Source organism: Pan troglodytes, chromosome 10, assembly GCF_028858775.2.
Source record: "Pan troglodytes isolate AG18354 chromosome 10, NHGRI_mPanTro3-v2.0_pri, whole genome shotgun sequence".
NCBI classification, from domain to species: Eukaryota; Metazoa; Chordata; class Mammalia; order Primates; family Hominidae; genus Pan; species Pan troglodytes.
In genome coordinates this window covers 36,121,903-36,134,883 of record NC_072408.2, presented here as the reverse complement: position 1 = coordinate 36,134,883, position 12,981 = coordinate 36,121,903, and the positions used below count along the sequence as shown (strand labels likewise).

At 34.0% G+C, this 12,981-nt stretch overlaps 1 long non-coding RNA gene across 1 annotated transcript in view; it reads right to left on the bottom strand.

Moving 5' to 3' along the window:
- Positions 1–769: 769 nt before the first annotated feature.
- The window catches only part of LOC129136633 (uncharacterized), a 384,752-nt gene continuing 372,540 nt past the window's right edge, over positions 770–12,981 (bottom strand). The window contains exons 4-5 of the long non-coding RNA XR_008538451.2: positions 2,165–2,219; positions 770–891 (exon numbers count right to left, since the gene is read on the bottom strand). This is a non-coding gene — a long non-coding RNA (uncharacterized LOC129136633). The remainder of the gene's footprint in view (positions 892–2,164; positions 2,220–12,981) is intronic.

Sequence of the window (12,981 nt, the reverse complement as noted above, 5' to 3'; positions counted from 1 at the left end):
TTTTCTGTTAGAAAATCTTTCTTTCATAGTGGAATCTACAGTTTTTTTCAATTCCTGGTTTTGTTGTTGCTTCTTGGCATTAGTAAATATTTCAGTGCAGTAAACTTTGCTACAATTACACAAACTCTATACAGTGAGATTTGGAAAAGGTATGCAAAGACTTACTTCCAGTCAAAAGAAAGTCAACCACTGTGTGAAATGAGGATTAGAAACTAGATTTGCTGATATATTTGTACAGGGTATTTACTACCTAATAGGGCATGTTTTTATTTATCTTTTTATCTTTCAAAATATGAGGCATTTTCCACCATTAGTGGAAAAAAATTTTTTTAACTCACTACATGAGAGGAAAATGTTATCAATGTGATAGTTAAAATATTTTAATGGCAAACATAGATTTTAAAGGGTGATATCGATTTACTTCACACAACTACATACAATTACAAATGTAGTTAACATTTTTTTACCTATTGCTCTGTAACAAATCACCCCCTAAATCTTAGTTGCTTTTATTTCTCACAGAAGGTGGGTTGGGCTGAGATCTCTCATATAGCTGCTGTAAGATGGTAGCTGCAGCAAGAGTCATCTTAAAACAACTAATGAGGTAATGAGGGTCTGGGTGCAGTGGCTCACGCCTGTAATCCTAGCACTTTGGGAGGCTGAGGTGGGTGGATCACTTGAGGTTAGGAGTTTGAGACCAGCCTGGCCAACATGGTAGAACTCCATCTCTACTAAAAATACAAAAATTAGCTAGGGTGGTGGCAGGTACCTGTAATCCCAGTTACTCGGGAGGCCAAGGCAGAAGAATCACTTCAATACAGGAGGCAGAGATTGCAGTGAGCCAAGATCGATTGCACCACTGTACTCCAGCCTGGGCGACAAAGTGAGACTCTGTCTCAAAACAAAACAAAACAAACACAGAACACCAAGTTAGGGTGGATATTCATGATAGCTTCTTCATTCTCAAGACTGTTCCTCAACTGATACAGCTGAAACAGCTGGAAGTTAGCTGACTGTGTTTTGATTTACATGTGGCCTTCAACATGATAAGCTTAGACCTCTTCACAACATGGTAGTCTCACTGTAGTAAAACTACTTACATAGTGGCTGACTTCCACAGAGCAAGTGGTTCCATATACTCAGATGGAAGCCATGATTTCTTATTATCTGATGTTGGAAGTCACACTTCTTAATTCCTATCACGTTCTACTGATTAAGAGCTACTAAAAGCAGGTCATGGGAAGATTCAGTCCATGGGTGGGTATGTATCTTTGGAGAGTTAGTAAAGATGGTACTCAGCAGTAAGACCAAGAAATTTCAGCGAAAAGTCTCATATATTTCATATCCATTGATTACTGATTTTTAGAACAGGAAAAGACCTTAAGTATCCTGGAAAATATCTGATTTACCCTTGAAACTGACACTCAGATAAGCACTTGGTGTTTACAAAAATAAAAATCCAGTATCTTGTTATTTTTAGGCTATTAGGAAGTCACAATACTTTATGTTATTTTAAATAAAAACTGAGATGTAGGAAACATTAATACTTCTCATCTAAAACAAAATAGACAAGAACAAAATGTACAAAAATTTACTTCATGCAACTACAGAAATCTTCCAAAACATGCATAAGATAAACAATGGCTTTTAAAATTTGTATTTAAAATGTAAAAAAAGATAGTATCTGAAAAAGGATAGATCAAAAAATAGGTTTTGGTTTCTCATTATATTTCTTCTTTTTAATTTAAAAATTCAATTTCTCTATTTTAATTTTTAACAGGTAATTTTTAAGTGACTTCAAAATTAAAAAGGATATAAAGGTTTATAATGAAAAGTACACTGAAAATGATAAACACTGCTGAGAGAAAGAAAAGGAGACTCAAATAAATGAATAGATATACCATGTTCATGGGTCAGAATACTGAATATTGCTAAGATGTCAATTTTCCCAAAGTGGATTTATAGATTCAATGCAATTCCAATCAAAATCTAGAAGGCTTTTTTTTCATGGAAGTTGACAAAATGATTTTAAAATTTATGGCAAAGCAAAGAGCCTAGAATAGCCCAAGAGGCTTATATTTTATTTATTTTGTTCTTTAAAATGTTTTAAACAAAACAAAAACAAACATTTAAAGTATACAGCCTGATGTTATAAGATACATACATACATACAGTTGGCCTTTGATGTTTGCGCATTCTTCATCTGCGGATTTAACCAACTGTGGATTAAAAATATTTAAAAATAAAAATTACAAAAGCAATACAATGAAAAATACAAATGAAAGAATACAGTATCACAATTATTTATATTGTATAAGGTATAAGTAATCTAGAGATGATTTAAAGTATATGGAAGGATATGTGTAGGTTATATGCAAACACTATACCATTTCATATTAGGAACTTGAGTATCTAACTGTAAATTTTGATATTCACAAGATATCCTGGAACCAATCCTCTGTGGATAAATAGGAACAACTATATAGGAAAATGGTTACTGTTGTTCAACAAATAATTAATATATGCACCCTCTCAAATAGTTGCCTGTTTTATTCCCTCTGTGGCAGGAAAAGCTATATTCATTTATCAACAATCCTGAATGCAATACACTATTATTAACTATAGTCCTTATGTTGTACATTACATCTTTTGACTCTTTCATGTTTGCTACTTTGTATCTTTTGATCAACATCTCCCATTTCTTCCCCTTAATCTGTCCCTGATAACCCCTGTTTTACTTTTTATTTCTTTATATCTGACTTTTTTATTTTTAGATTCTACATGTAAGTAAGATCATCCAGTATTTTTCTGTTTCTGGCTTATTTTACTTAGTACAATGTCTTCTAAATCCATCAATGTTGTGGCAAATGGCAGAATCTGCTTCTTTTTTAAGGCTGAATATTCCATTTTAAATATACAAATATACATACATACATATATGCATGTATACATGTATATATTTATACATAAAAAGGGATTATATTCCATACATGTATAAAATATATATAAATATGTATTTATAGATGTATATTTATACATATACATATATATGTGTGTATTTATATATAAATATATATTATATATAACATGTATTTTATATATAAATATGTATTATATATTTTATACTTTATATATTTTTATTTTGTATTTTATATATACTTACATATTTATATATAAAATACATTACAATATATATTTATATATAATATACACATATATACATATATGTATAAATACATATATATGCATTTATACATATATGCATATATAATGCATACATATATGCATATGTATAAATTTATATATAAAATACATGTTATATATAATATAGATTTATATAGTTTATGTTATATATATGTATATTTATATATACACACAAATGTATATATGTATATACACAAATACAAATATTAAGTATGTATATTTATATATAAACAAACATTTATTTTTATAAATTGTTTCACAGTTTCTTTATTCACTTATCCATTGATGAATATCTTGGCTATTGTGAGTAATGTTGCAATGATTATGAGAGTGCAAACCTCTCCTAGAGCTGCTGATTTCATTTCCTTTGGGTAAATATTCAGGAAAGAGATTGCTGGATCATATGGTAGTTCTATTTTTAATTTTTGAGGAACCTCCATACTTTTGACAATAATGGTTGCGCCCATCTACATTTCCACCACCAGTGCGCAAGGGCTCCATATTCTCTGCCCCCTCACTAACACTTGTCTCTGGTCTTTTTGATAATAGCTATCCTAACAGGTGTGAGGTGGTATCTCATGGAGGTTTTAATTTGTATTTTTCTGGTGATTAGTGATGTTGAGCACCTTTCATGTACCTGTTGGCCATTTTTATGTCATTTTTGGAGAAAAATCTATTCAAGTCCTTTGCCCATTGTTTAATTGGGTTACTTATTTTCATGTTTTCTTACTATTGTGTGAATTATTTATAAGTCTTGAATATTAACCTCTTATTTGATATGTGATTTGCAAATATTTTTTCTTAACTTGTAGGTTGGCCCTTTTCATTTTGTTGATTTTTTTTTTCTGTGAGAAGTTACCATTTGTTTTGTTCTGTTATTTCATTTACGAAATTGTGACATAAGTTTGTGTCAGGGTGACATACTTAACCATAAACTTAGTAAGAATGTTTTCATTTGAAATATTTTTATAATTTTGTCAGGTACAGATGATATAAGTAGAAGTATTTTAATTAAGCTAATGTTTCATAAGTAAAAAGCAAAATAGTAATAACCCATCTGGAATTTCCCCCAGATTACTCTAGGAAATATACATAATGAGAGAAAATATTCAAAACTATATATTAGCTCTTAGTTATTTCTGCTCTGTGAGTTCTTTAGCAAGAGACTTGTTATGACTATGAAGAAACTGAATATTTCATTGTTGTTGAATGTGTAGTGCATAAATAGAAACTAGGGTCTGTGGACATACTACTTTGATTTGACTGATAGTTTTGCAATGTGAGAACTCCCATCTGAAAACTCAGTGCACATGAAGAGAAAGAATGTTTTATTTCCTAACATAGCATTGAAATATGTCAAGCACATGAACTGAGACTTGCTCAGCTGATATGTGTTCTGAGAATAAAAGAAACATAAATTGCTAAGGCTCAGGAACATGCCCATTCTATGAATAGAGATTGACTTTGCTGCCAAGGGAAGCAAGTTGCTTGGGCTTTAGGTGACACATTCCCAATCTTTACTTTACCAAGAAAACGGCTTGGAAAGCAAACTACTTGAAATGTTTTCCCAAATGTTTCCAATGAATATCAAACCCATCAAGCATCACATTTATTTCAGACACAAACTCTCTATGCCTCAGGAAACTCTCTCAGCTCTAATGTCGTTGGAAGCACCTGTCATCTTCCTTCACCTTACTGTCAGGCTATCCATGCCTTTAAGGTAGGTCACCTTTCTTTGATATCCTGCTTCATTATGGGAAGCTCAAGTTTTTTTCCCTAAGCTACATTTGGAATTTGAGGCCTTTTTGCTTGTCCTTATATGCTCTGCCCAACATTTCCCATTATGTGGTCAAGCTGCTACTCTCATTTACATATTTATTCAACAAATCTTTCTCTATTATACTATACAAATATTATTTATTTAATATCATAAACTAATATTTTACTAAACCATTACTTTTTTAACTCCCACACTGAAGAAGAGTGTTAAGGATAAACAAGTGAAGGATGTACACATGTCTTTTCCACTGAGTTACATTGGGAGAGAAAAATACCAGGAAGAAGGTGAAGGGGTTTCTGCATAAAAAGAATAAAATAAGGTCTAGAAATACTCTAAGAAACAGCTCCAGTGGAGGCTTTCTCATGACATATATAGAGACCATGCTTTTTCTATCCCAGACAATTTGAGCGTAACTCCTCTATGGAAAATAATATGTTGTTTCCATTAAAAGGGGGGAAAAAAAAAAACAGATTTCCGAATTTTTTTTCCAGATGTTCCCTACCTGACTTAGGAGAAAATGAGCTCCTTGGATTCAGTATGCAAGGTTGAGCACTGGCCAATACGTTTTTGTTTTATTATTCTGGAGACATTTCCTAAAGCCTCTCAAGGTTAATCAAGTATACCAGAGGCATCTATGGGGGTTGCAAAATCTAATTATTATTCCTTGTGGTTACCACACTAGTTTCCTCAACCCATTTTTAGAACTGCTTCGGAGACAATGAACAAGTTCCACAGCCATGTATATAGGAATAGAGTTATTTTCTGACTCTTACTGGATTTTGAAGGGCAAAATGAGGAGAGGAAGAAACTACTTTGGTTTCAATGACTGATCAGAGCAGAGTTTTCCTTTATTCTAATTTAGGTTTTTGTTAATAATGCGAAAGAAAATGGTTTAATAAGCACATCATAAATAATAAGAAGCCCAGATGAAACAGGAATAATTTTGTTTTGAAGGAGTGAGATGGAAAGATAATCATTACCACCTTCTTTATCTTGAGAGCAGGCATAGAAATTCACCTTGATTCAAATAATCTTTCTTCAGTGAAGAATGGGTAGGGAGTCATCATTAAGTTTGTATTTATAGACAAAGCAGTATAGGAGATAATTTTATAATATAACCTTCTCTTCTCTGACCTAGTTAAAAAAATATAGGCCAATGAGGCTCTTGTAACAAAATAATCCTGAAGAAAGATAAGATAGGCTACGGACTTTGTCTTAAAAGGAGAGTCAAAGAATTTGATGGTGAGAAATGATTACTTAACAAGATGAGGCTGATGCTTCAGTCTCCATAGAATAATGTGTGTGCGTGTGTGTGTGTGTGTGTTTCTAATAATGGCTCAGAGCGAAGGGCACAATTAAAAACCAGCTTATAACTTCATACCCCAAATAAGACTTGGGAAGGGACTTGGGCTCATAAAGTCACCTTGCTATAGTTGTTTAAAAGAAAAATAGAATCACGTGATCATCTGAATCAATAGCAGCAACTGTGAGATCTGAGGTTACATTCTGAGGGAGACGTACCAAACTTTCTGTAGTTAACATGTAGCAGACATTGTTGGTTGGTTATCCCAAAGCCATTTCTGACTCCTTTATCCCTGCAGCCTTCCCATCTTATAAGCTGTAAAGTTAGGTCTCCTTCACTGCAGGCGGGGGCATATAATCTAATTCTGGACACTGATGTGTAAAAAGAAATCTAATAGGGAGAGTTCCTGAAAAAGATAGCTTCTAGATGAAATGGTAAGATACAAGAAGAGAGCTGGCTGTCTTCCCCTTGCCAATGCCTGCCTTCCCATCCTTATGTGTGTACCTGATGCTCCTCTGGAGCTTAGAAAGTCATTATATTACTTGGAAAAGGGAGATGGTAACATGCACGTGGGTGAAAAAATCCATACTCTAAGGAAAATTCAGAACACAAAGAAAGCTCGTGACCTTTATTGAACCCACGACACAGTTTTAAATGAAAATAAGTGTCCCTATGGTATAAGCAGTTGTTATTCGGATATTGACATTTATACTCAAAAGCATTTCTTACTGATAAAGTATGTGGGTGTTCAAGGCACTGAAAGATTATATATAAACATACAATTATTTCAACTTTGGGAAGTGGATAATATTTATTTCCTGCACCTTCTCAAAGCCCTTTCACACACAAATAATTTTATCTGGTTACTATATTAATCCTCAGAAGCAGACAGGGTTAGGGTTCTGATTACAGTCTTATAAGTGAAGAAACTGAATACAAAAGTAAAAAGACTTTGTCTAGAGCAACAAAACCTGTATATAGTAGAGACGAGATATGAACTAAGATCTTTGACTCCTTAACTAAGAGCCTCTTTTGGATCATACATCAAGTTAAAAGTAATAATACTAAAATGGTCTTGCATCAAAGGAACAAGATGACGAATGATGCTGATTTTGTCTTTTGTTTCAAACTAGGGACCAGCAATATTCCAAAGTAAACCTTTTTGAAACCTAGGCTTTCTCCTTTTTCTTCATAGAAGGGAATTTGTGCAATTACCCCCAAGAGAACTACCTTGCTACAACAACAATTTACATCCTGGCTGCATTAAATGTGTTTACTGTGGTTAGAAATCTAAAACTGAACAGTTAATAAAAGGAGCTAGAGAATGTTGTAGCTGAACCATTATAGCTCTAGTTTTCCTGTTTTTCTTAATTCAGACCCTGCCACAGAGTCGCACTCCCTTCTGGGATGCATGGTTTGCAAAGAAAAAGAGTAAAACATCCAGTTTTATAGCTACTCTGCTGAAATGCAGCAAATGTATAGTTTGTACCTCAGTCTAGTCATGTAAATCTTGAGATGGGTTAATCCGTCGTTATAGAAGTCTGTTTATCACTATACAGATGGAAGAATCAAGTATAGTGTTTCTTCAAATGTCTTTTGAAAATAATGAAAATTCAATTGTTCATCTCTTACCCTGGTAATCCAGTTCATTTGGGATTATCCTTTTATAATGGAGAAAAGAGTATTAAATGTGAAATTCAAGCCACATCCTATTTATTGTAAATAAAGTTTTATTGGAACACAGCTATGCCTGTTTAGGTATTGTCTGCGGCTAATACTTTCCACTACATCAGGAGAATTGACTAGTTGCCACAGAAAATCAGTGACCTACAAAGCTTTTATTATGTGGACCTTTCAAGAAAAGGTTTTTTGACCCCTGTCTTAGGAAATAAGAAATAAGTGAGGGCTTTAAGCTAGAAAGCATTATAATAGGAATCATGATGTGGTGGACACCCAGTGTAGAATAATAGACATTGGAGACTCGAAAGAGTGGGAGGGTGGGATGAGGGTAGGGATGAGAAATTACTTAAAGGATTCAATGTATATTATTTAGGGGATGGATACACTTGAAGCCCAGATTTCACCACTATACAATATATCAATGTAACAAAACTGCACTTGTACCCATTAAATTTATACAAAAAATACACTCTAGAATCATATTAAAAAATCATTCCCTAGTCAGCTCAGTTTTTATTAGTTTTTTTTTCACATGTATGTGTGTAGATGTATATATTTTTGTTTTGTTGTACTGACACTCTCTCCAGGAAGACAGTGTCAATTAAATTGAACTAGAGGACACCCAGCTGGTGTCCACTGCAGAATTGCTTGGTTGGTGCATGGGTAGAAAACTCCACAGATTTGTTTTCAGAAATGTTGTGTTAAATGGTTTGTGAGAGTAGGAAAAACATTTTGGGTTTTTCTTATGTATAACAATTTTAAAAGGGGAATTTTACCTGGCACAGTATATTTTACTTCTGTTTTCTTTTCAGACATAGTTCCCTGGTCCTGGTAGATCTTAATATAAATATAGCAGTTGCTACCAATGACTAAATGGGTGACGCCATGGGATACATTTAAAATTCATCAAGAATTAGGGTTTGATGTGAGATGTTTCTGATTAAAACATGCATACACCATATGGCTTCCCACATAGTTTAGTTAGTTATCTATGTCATGACTTGGAATTGGTTGGCTTTCCAATCTTCTTTCTATCTGCTTTTGGAGAAACTAGAGAAAAACAGTATAATTGGAGAGTAAGTTAATTGCGGAGGTGGGCCAAACACAGCTTAATAATGTGTAATGTCTGCTAGAAAGTGAACTGGAATCATCACACCAATTTCACTTATAAAATTCAAACTGCAAGAGACTTTGCAACACTAATGATAGCCAGTTGCCTAATTAGCTCTGCAACACAGTCTTTTCAATTTATTAAAGCAGAATGAGTCATAAGTTGTGAACCTGGGGCAGCAGATAGCTTCCTGTTAAAACTCTGGGTAGGGTTTAATGATAGAAGTAGTCTAGTACATGAAAATTTCTTCTGCAAAAGAAAACATGGAAGGGATATCTGTAAATTTAATTATATTAAACAGATAAATACCTGTGTCTTTATCTAAAACAGGGAACTCAATAATAATGTGAGCATATTTTTAAATACACACTAAAATATTAAAAATAATCTGTGTGTATGAGAGAAAGAGAGAGAGAGATCTCTGTCGCCCAGGCTGGAATGCAGCAGCATGATCTTGGCTCACTGTAGCTTCCACCTCTCAGGCTTAGGCGATCCTCCCACCTCAGCCTCCCAAATAGTTGAAACCAAGGTGCTCACCACCACGCTCAGCTGATTTTTGTATTTTTAGTAGAGAAGGAGTTTTTCCATGTTGCACAGGCTGGTCTTGTACTCCTGACCTCAAGTGATCTCCCTGTCTTGGTCTCCGAAAGTGCTGGGGCTACAGGTGTGAGCCACTGTGCCTGGACACTTTTTCACCTGGTTTTGGTTTTAAAGGACTGTATTATTTATTTACTTATTTTAAATATTTTACCCAAATTCTTTATTAGATTTATTTTTTGCTTTGGGAAATGAAAAAAATATGAAATTTATTCTAACAAAGCAATTACTAAGATTTTTATCATCACTTTATCCGATTTTCTGTCTAGGTAATACTCAGTTTTAATTTGGAAGACAACCCAAATTATAAAAGACATGATTGTGTTGCTTATTTTAAACCTTAATATGCAGACATGTAGTTAATACCCACAGGGATCTGCCTTGAAGAGGTAGGTGGAAATAGGGCCAGAGTCATTTCTTCTACTTTTATTGGTATTTTGTTGTGCTTGGAAAATTTGAAACTATTCAGGAAAAAAAAGGGAAAGAGGCTGAGAGGGGAAACCAATAGTATGTTAGGTGAATGTGATAACCTTTACACCATGAAAACTTACCCAAATCCAGCAGTATGGATGGAGTGGAATTTTCAAGACTAGCTGTTCTTGAAATAGGTAACACCATAATATGGCATATCAAGGGTAAACTTTTAGAAATTTCTCAAAACTCTGGGCCACAAAGCCAGGTTACCCAGTTGTTTGAACATTAGCAGCATGAATACTGTGGTTGGCAGAGTCCAAAGACCTGTTTTCAACTTAGAGTGGCTGTAAGTCTCATGCATATGTAGATGTTAAACATCAAACAGACATTTCACTGTTCTTTGTGGCTGGAGAAACATGTGGGTCTTTAACTGAGTTGTTGACTCAGGAGTATAAAGTAAGATTGTATTTGCTTTTGTAGCCCATTAAAATGAATACTCTTGAAAATTAACAGGATTGCACAGCGGTTGCCAGTGGTGGGAGTCTGTTATCATTTTACCTAATTGTTCATTCATAGGTTCTGTAAGTTAAGACAACCTTAACTTATAGAAGAAAAATTTGTAAATGATTTTCTATATTTCACAACTATGTCAGCATCCCCATATATCTGATGATCAATAAAGGAACTCTAGCAAGACAAAGAACTCTCAAAGAATCAGCAGGTTCTTCCTGGTTGCCTAGGAGAACAAGATATTCTTAACAGAAGTGGGTTATCCAGTGGTTTTCCAATTGGATGCATCATACCACCTTGATTCTTCTACCAGAAGGGCAGGTTTCCTTTTCAGAGAAACAAATAAATTACATGTTTCTCACTAGATTGATCCCATGGAAATCTACTTCATTATTATTAAAGAACTCACAGGAACAACTGGTTTTGGCATATATATATATATATTATATATATATATATATAATACTTTAAGTTCTGGGGTACATGTGCAGAATTGTGCAGTTTTGTTACACTGGTATATATTATTAAACATCAATGGAAGAGTAGAATTATACCAGAATTTCGAGTAACTATACTACTCAGGAATTATTCTAATAACACTTCTGCTGTTTTAGAGATTCAGCTCTCAAAATGAAATTTTAAAATAAATAAAAACAATTCCCTAGATGAGGATTTGAATTAACTATTGAAAAACACAAGCCATGTTTACCTGGGTCATGCCATACCTGCTAAGACAGTGATTGGGCTGTGTTTGTTTAGAGAGGAAATAAAAGAAACACTGGCTTTTCTTTTATTATACATTTTTTAGATTTCTAGAAACACATTACGTGACATTTTTGAACTTTTCAACCTGTCTTTGTGGCAGGCTGCTCTGTGGGAAATTGCAAGCTTTGAACTTCTGCAGACTTCTTTGTCAGTTACTGGTTTTGCGGTCTGAGGATAATTACCAAATCACTACAGGCCTTGCTTTCTCCATCTCTGAAATGGGGATTAAGTACCTAAATTATGGACTGCTGTGAAGAATAATTGAGATAAATATGCAAAGTTCTTACAGCACAGTAGTTGTATAAAATTATGCAGTAATTTTACAAAATAACTTTGCTTTTGCATACATAATTTAGAAAATAGTTTATTAAACAACACTTACTTCCATTCCTTTGGCATTGTTGATTCTTTCTGTCGTTGGTACCTCGGTAGAAATGTCCTCCATGCATAGATTAGTTTTGCAAAACACACATACACACAGGCACGCGTGCGTGCGCACGCGCACACACACACACACAATCCTTTTTTAAAGGTTAGGTATATTTTATAAAGCACAAAAACAATTTTATTCCTGTTCATAAAAAATCTATTTCATGCCTGTCATTATGCCTTTTAACATCATCTTTTAACAGAATTTACCTTAACTATATCTTTATTTTTTAGGTCAGTCCGCCTACACACATTTTCTATGCTTTCATACAGCGACTTTCAAAGTTCCTTTATTTTTAGCAATCAAAACCCTGCCCTCCTTTTCAAGCAATCTATTACACAGAACCTCAAAATATAAAAATGATGTAAGTTGACCTTTATTAAAGGTGAAATAATGAATCGACAATTTTCTTATTCACTTTTCCCTCTTCCCTGCCTGCCCACCTGTCCCCAGCAATCCCTGAGTCATTCTGGACAAACTGGGCACAGCAAAAGACAAGTGAAAACTACCATTTTCATCAACCCATTTTGTGCTCTTCAGCTACGGTGTGCTTTCATAGTAACACAAACTGTACGCAACATAGTAACACCACGTTGAGAAAATAAAATCACTAAATATCTCTTTTCTTATTAGTGCACTCAAAGTGTCAACATTATCTATCCATGTTCATCACTGGATGCAGCATGACTCCAGGCATCTTTCTGCGCTATTACTTGTCTGAATTGTTATCCTCGCCACCACATGTACAATTTTAACTTCCTTTGTTAATCTTTACCATATTCCTGTAAACCTGCTTCTCTAGTTTCTTATGGTCATTTTAAATATCAGTTCTACATTGTTCTGTAAAATTGCCGTATGTACAGACTTTCTGCCTTTTCGTGGCCATCATGTTGAATTTGATATGATACTGCTGACCACTAAGACTAATGAAAAACACCAAGTTAATTTTTCTAACAACTGTTGTTTCTGTGTGTTTTTGGTGTGCTTTAAATTTCACTGTGACAATCATCTGCAAATAACTTGAGACCCTCCTTTCTATCAGGCTAGGAATACAGCTCTCATATGAGAGAAAACCTGCTTCCATTCTTCTGTCCATTCACCTTAAAACCATACACAGTCTAGGAACTTGCTGCATACCAAGTAAGAGGAAAAGCATTAGCATTTATACAGTGTTTAAAATGAAAACA